The sequence below is a fragment of the Phalacrocorax aristotelis genome, chromosome 1 (genome assembly GCF_949628215.1).
Source record: "Phalacrocorax aristotelis chromosome 1, bGulAri2.1, whole genome shotgun sequence".
NCBI classification, from domain to species: Eukaryota; Metazoa; Chordata; class Aves; order Suliformes; family Phalacrocoracidae; genus Phalacrocorax; species Phalacrocorax aristotelis.
Genome location: NC_134276.1, coordinates 126,584,961 through 126,592,240, shown reverse-complemented (window position 1 = coordinate 126,592,240; position 7,280 = coordinate 126,584,961).

Sequence of the window (7,280 nt, the reverse complement as noted above, 5' to 3'; positions counted from 1 at the left end):
GCCTCATCATCATGACAAGTCTCCTGCAAACCATCAAGCCAGGAAGCAACTAGCAGATTTCAACCACAGCCCAGGCTTTGGTGGTAATGGGGAATTTTTTGCACCCAGCTAGTTGCTGGGACAGGAAGGCAGCAAGGCATGGTTTGCCCAAGCAGTGCAGAAAAAGGAAAAGGAGTAAAAGAAAAGAACAGCTTGACTAGACTGCTGCTGTTGACCTTGAGCATAAAGAGGTGATGTATAGAGAGTGAAATCTAGGCTGGATTACTAAGAATTAGTATACAAGCATAGCAAAAGGAAGGAAAGTCAAAATCGGAAAGTCAAAATCAGAAAGTCTTTGGAAAAAAAGGGAGCTGGGGAATTATGGGCTAATGAATTTAATTTCAACCACAGGAAAAATTCCGGAATGAATAATGAAAAAAGCTATTTGTAAAGAACTGGAATGTAATGGGATGAGCAACAACCATTATTAGCTTCATAGTCTAGTCTTGACAAACTCATCTAATTTCCTTTTAAAACAAGGAGACAGACCTCGCAGGCTAGTAAGGAGAAGCAGATGTCAGTATCTTGACTTGAGTAAGTCCTTTGACACTGTCTTGCACGAAATTCTCATAAACCAGCAAGGAATGTGTGGTCTATCTACTGAAGAGCAGACACAGCACTGGTACCCAGGAGGTTGTGAACAGGACTTCACATACAGGAACCTACTGAAGAGAGATGTACAGGTTTCTCTCTGTCTCCAACTGCAGTCTATTAGTGACTTGGACTGTGAACTAGAAGAAAGATGACTAAATTTGCAGGATGCCCAAAGCTGGAAGGATCTGCAAGTACATTGAAGACAGGATTAGAATTAAAAAAAAAAAACCAACAGCCTGACAAATTAAAGAAACAGTCAGGGAAAAAAAAGAAAGGACACAGTAGGAATCCATGTGAGACTCCACACTGAGGAATAACTGACTGCACAAATATGGATATGGAACTACTGGAGCTGAGGTTTAGTGCAGATTAAAAACTGAACTGTTTGTCATCAGTGCCATACTCTTGGAAAAGCCAAAAAAAGTTGTGGGCTAATTAGATGCAGTCCAGAAGAAAACAAGAAGAGTAATCAGAAGTCTATAGAACATGATCTGGGAGGAAAATCTGAAAGAATTGGTAAAGGTTAGCCTTAAGAAAAGAAGACCAACGATAAGCACATATCTTTCAGGTCATGAAAGATTGCAGCAAGGGCAGAAAGGCACTGGTCAGTTCTGCCTGCCCAAAATGGAGCAGTTAAATAATAACAGGATTTAACTGCAGTAAGAAAGATTCAAACTTGATGTTACAGAAATATTAGAGCAAATAAATGGAAGCAATGCATAAAGTGTCCAGACGTGAAGCCTCCCTAAGTGGAGAGCTTCAAGAACATGTTGGATAGCTGTTAGGAATGACAGAGGTGTCTTGCCTCAGGGATCTGAAGGGGCAACAGAGATTTGGGGGTAGTCAGCACCTCTTCTGGGGGAGGTTGACTGAGGAGGAGGGCTGGCAATGACCCACTGTAAGTGGAAGGCCTTGTTAGGAGTATTCAGTGGGACAGGCAGGGAGGAGTGCTAGGATGTTTCTCCTTCCCCCTTCCTCAGTCCACCCCCCAAAACTTCCTTTCCCCTCTGCAGAGGGCCTGTTTCCACTTACTCCCCTTGTAGTCCCTTATCAGCAGTAGGTGCCACTGATCTTTTTGCACTTTCCCAGCCACTGCTGCATGCCTGAAAAGCAGAAGAGGCCAGCCCAGACTAACCTTGTCCTGGGGAGGTGAAGGATGCAGGGCCAGATGGGAGAACGCTGAAAACCCTGGAGTTAGATCTTGCTGCTCCCAGAGCCATTGGTGGTATGGGGTGCGGAAACAGTTATTGCTGCTGCAAAAGGAAGCTCCCTGCAGCCAGCACTGCTGGGGGTGACAGGAATGGAGGGATATGCCTGCAGGAGGTGAGAAACCAGTAGTTTGCTTTCACGCTTCCCTAGCAGCAACCAGCGCCTCTCTCCTCTGGCCTAAGCAAAAAGAAAGACTGCAAGTCTGGCACCCAAGGCAACTGCCCATGCTGCCTGTGCCTTAGAGCATGTTACAGATCCCAGCGCGAGGGGTTTTTCTTACAACAGGCAGTACAGTAGATGTCAAAGACAATCTGCAGCTCTAGCCTGATCTTAACAAGGTTCTTACCCTGGTTACAGGGCAGCAGTATAAACAGAAGATGACTGGTGATCACAGGAGAAATAGGTAGGATAAACTGAAGACCGGAGAATTTAAAGTTACTGTTGTGTTACTTCTGTTCCACAAAAACCTGCAGTTGTGAATGGAATCACACTATGGGGAAGCACAGTTTTAGGAGGAAAATATATTATAAACCTTATTCTAAACATATCACACTTGGATGGCAGAGTAGGGGCTGTTAGGTGTTCATATGCACCGATAAGTTGCAGGCATATTGCTGCCATCAGTCATGACCATTTTTTCCCCTGTGTGCCCATTCTAAACTCAAATTGAGCCCTATGCTCTGCCCTGGCAACCAAGCACTTCAGGACCTCTGAATTATGCTTTCTGTTATTTAGGATCAGACTAAAATTGTTCCCCACTGACATGATGGTATAGACTCAGCATTTCAGCTGGTAAGTGGCAACTGAATTACTTAGAACTGCATGTATATGCTAGAAACCAGGACCTACAGCATTCTCTTAAAAAAAACCAAACAAACAAAAAACCCAACCAAAAAACTCCACAGTGAATGAAAAGCTAGACCCTTAAATATTTAACATTAATAATGACTCTGATGATCAATAGAAAACTTAGGATAAGATTTTCAGCTTGTGTAAATTGACTGATTCACACTACATTGACAGTTACAGTGCCAGCACATCAAGTAAGAGACCTGACCCTATGAACCCACAGAATCCAATATAAATTATTTACTTTCAAAGAAAGATTGGTTCTAAGTGTTTTCCTGGCCTTTTGGATGTTCACAGATCATTTCTTCAACGGTAGTCACATGTGCATTTCTAATTATTACTAATAATCATTTTGCATTGCATTAGCAACTCAGCAAAAATGCACTTGCTGGTACATTAGCCTTCTCTTTCCTTGTGTGTTTTTACTGGCAAAAACCATCTCTGAGAATTTACTTTCATTCAGCTGAACATCAGTGATATACACAGAAGGACCAAGAGACGTCATGACACTCTATGTGCAGCAGGTCAAATCCTCATCTAGTGTCAATCAGCATTAAAAATCAATGGAGACACAGTGATTTCACAGACATGGGAGCCAGGTCAAATAATCTTTCTCCCACACTCTTGCCTTATGGGCCATGTCCAGAGCACATGGCATAGCACTGCCCCTCCTGCTTCACCAACAAGAACCTGCACCAACCCGCACCAGCACAAGCGGGACTTGGTTGTTGCTTGCTGCAACAAGTAACGCTTTGTTACCATGAGATTCGTCAGCCTCTACTCCTGTTGGGTCCCCATCTCCTCTGCAAGGATGCTCTCCCTGTGTGCCAGAGTAAATAAGCACGTTCAGCCAAACCCTGGTGGAGCTAGGGAGAAGGGACAAACACTTTCTTGTTGGCAGAAGTTGCTCCATTGTCAGAAATCAGAAGAATCACTTCCTGGTTACAGTAGCCTTCAGATAGATTGATCCAAATTCAACCCCCAAATAAAGACACTGTGAGTGATGTATTGGCTATTCTGTTTCAGTGACTGACCACTCGAGAGCAAGAATGCAGCTCCCAAAGGCGCGACACAAGGGCTTGAAGAGGTTGGCTGTATTTTCTTCCACTTAAAACTGGGAGAGGTGAATAGCTGGTGAAAGTGGGGAGGAGATTGATAGCTTTGGAAACTGCAAGGCCCTCTTCCTATGCGAGACAGCTTTGGTACAAACAGTCAGCTTCAAGCCTGACCTTGCCCTCCCTGACCTGTCAGTAACCTCAACCCTGACCTTGGAAGGACCACCCCTCTCCTGGGGGAAGAAAAGTTTAGGGAATAGGGGGAAAATTTGAGTGGTGATCAGGTCAAGATTATTTTATTTTCCAGAAGACAGCCTGTGAGGCATGTAGAAGCTTCATGTCCTTCTCATGCTTTGGTATTCATGGTGCAGCAACCTCATGGTGCTCACACAGCATTAGCCCAAACATGGTCAGAGAATTACTACCTCATTACACAGCTGCACAGCGTGCCTTCTTGCCTCCTCTGCTGACTCCCCATGTTCACTGCACTTTGAATGCCATGACAGCAGTCAGATCACATCCCCGATGGAATTTGTTGAGTCTTTCCTTCTTCAAAAGTCATCGAGATCCAAAACAGGCTCTTTCCAGCCCCAAATATTTCAGCAGCATGAGCCCCACACCCACCTTGTAGCTCTCTGCTTCCCCCTGCAAGGAAATCACCCCCTTCCCTAGGAGCTGCCTCCCCCCCCGCTTTCCCTTTCTCATAACCAGTCATCCTTCACTGTCCTGTTTCTGTAAAACACTCAGCACACACGGCAGCTGAGGGGGAGGGACAGAGGGGCTGGTGGAAGCCACTCAGATTTCACATTTATTTAATAGCTGTGGCTGTGCTTGTTTGATTTATCTTCACACATACGTTTGACAGATATGGTCTCATAAAAACTCCACAGAGGAAAAACACCAAAAAGGCCTGCAGCCATACTGTGTTAGCATGCAGTCTGGCTCCAGCTCCAGAGCTAAGCAGAGATCAAGCTCACTGCAGCTGGCAACACCCCTCATATGGGAAACCTTTGAGTTTGCAATCCCCAAAACGCAGGGTGCTCAAGTGTAGCTGGACCTGATTTCCCCAGGTGGTGGTGCCTGGGCAAAAAATAAAAAAAAGGTCCAAATTTCCTCTTGTCTTGAAATATCCCACTGCACTTTATATAAATTGCTTCGTTCAAATAAACTTACATTTGGTGGCTAATCTCATCCTTCCCCTGAATCCCGTGGGATACAGCAGAGTTCAGAATATCTGAAGAAAGCTTATGATTTTTATAGCACTTCCAAAAAACCTCTCCCAAGTCACAGCAATTAAAGCATAAGCTTGCTTCACCCTTACCTTGCAAGGGCCTTATGAGCTTGCTGTACTTGTATTTTTCCTAACATTGTCTTAAAAAAACTGAGGTCTTATTCAATGAGTTGGATTCATACTGCCGTGGTTCTGATAAATACATTTTCACTAGAGTGGAACTGTGCCTTTGTACAATTTGTGCACAAAGCAGCTACTGTATAGTTTGGGATATAGGCTCCACAAAAGCACAACCAACTTTAACATATGCATATTTCACAGTGTTTTTTTTCAAGGGGAGCACACCTGAAACTCTCATTCCCAGCATCAAGAGGGGCAAAGTGAAATAGCTGTAAATGAAGTCACAAGCATGTTAATGTTGCTCAAAGGTAGGACTCCAGCTGCATTCAGGTGGTGTTTTATTATGTGTATAAATAACAACCCCCCCGCCACATCTCAGAGCTGGCAGCACGGTCTGGAAGCAGGAGCTCAGGGCCAAGAGTGAAAGACCCTGTGTTCCAACCTGCTGCTGCAGTGGCCAATTTGTTTCTTTATACGTTACTCCCACGTACAAAATAAGGTTCTTAATACTTACCTGTCACACAGAGGTAGGCTAGATCTTGCTCTGTTAACAAAACCGAATGTGAAGGTCTGTGTATCTGGTCCACAACTACCTTGGCTGGTTAAAACCACTGGAGAAGATTAGTGGGAGAAATTGTGACTGCTTCTCTGTGGGCAGATAAGACACTTGTGGTTCCCCCTCTCATTAGGGACAATTTTCCCCAGCTATATCAATGTCATCTTTTCGGTTTTAGGTAAATATCTAAGGAGGATGCAATGAAGGTTTGGAAGCCTCATGTTTTCCTGACTTTGAATAACCTGGTTTTGTTTATGGATATCTCCTCTACCACTGATCTCCTAGCTGTGATGCAAGGCCAGTGATCCTCTTGGTGCCATACCCACCCAGTTTTCATGGTCACACTGAGCAGCATCACCTGAGTCACAATCCATAGGTGTAGCTCAGTGCTGGGCAGGAGTTCTGTTCCAAAGATGAGGATTTCCAGGCAGTGGTTCCCGCTCTCTTTAGGGACAGTTTTTCCCAGCTATGGAAATGCCATCTGTTTTAAGCAAAAAACTAAGAAGTTTGCAGACACCCTGCCTTCAGGACACAACCACCTGCTCTCCTGTTTTCTAAGGACACTAGACAAGGATTGCAGATACTGCTTATCATGGCCTGGCTTCTTGTCCCCCTCTTGACAGATGGGCAGAATGAAAAACTTAATTCACCTTCACTAGTAGTTTCAAAGGGCGGAAGGACACGCTTCCATACCGAGGGCCAACTTCACACCACAGAATCCTACTTTCTGGTGATTGCACCATTTGAAGAGAGATTACTTGTGGACAATGTAGGAATTACAACATCTGTTCCTGTACACATCATTATGCACAAGTGCCACACACATTATGCAGTGTCTGGGCTTAGACACACAAGCCTTGACCTGTGACAAACTGACATTGAAGACCCATGATCTGACATGACTCCTTTCAGATACAGTCCAGCCTTTGCCAGAGGCAGGACATGAGAAGCTCCCTCAGAAAGCTGCAGGCAATGTGGAAAGGCATGTCCCTGGAGCACACAAAATGAAATAATAACATATGAGATCCAGCTCTCACAAGAAGGGGGACTGTATCTCCTATGTATACGTGCAGAAAAGGAGGCCCCCCTCACACTGGTGACATAGCCACTGATATGCAGCACTTCTATCCCTTCTTCATTGTGTATAGCTACGGAGACACAAGGAAGGTACTGACAAGCAGTCAAGGAATTCAGCTGCCGGTTGGCTATGCAGGACTTAGGAGCTGGAGGGTGAAAGTGATGCATGGAAATTAAGTTAATTTTAAACCGCAGGCAAGAGAAGCAACTTGCTAGCAGTTACTTAAGAGAAGCTGCTGACTGTTTAAATACCATTAAGAAGATTAATGTCGGCCTGCAGAACCACTGAAAAATGAGGGCTGAAAGGGACCTTGAAAGGTCAGACCAGTCCATCCCACTAACCCAAGGCAGGATCACCTAAACCTTGGACACCACTGACAGATGTTGCTTAACTTGATCTTAAAGCTCTCCACTCCCCAGGCAGTCTATTCTTTATTATCCCTGTCATTAGAAAGTTTTTCCTAACATCTAAATTGAGTCTTTCCTGCTGTGACTTAAGCTTCTTTCTTCTTTTTTTTTTTCCTCTTCTCCATCACAGACAAGGAGCAAA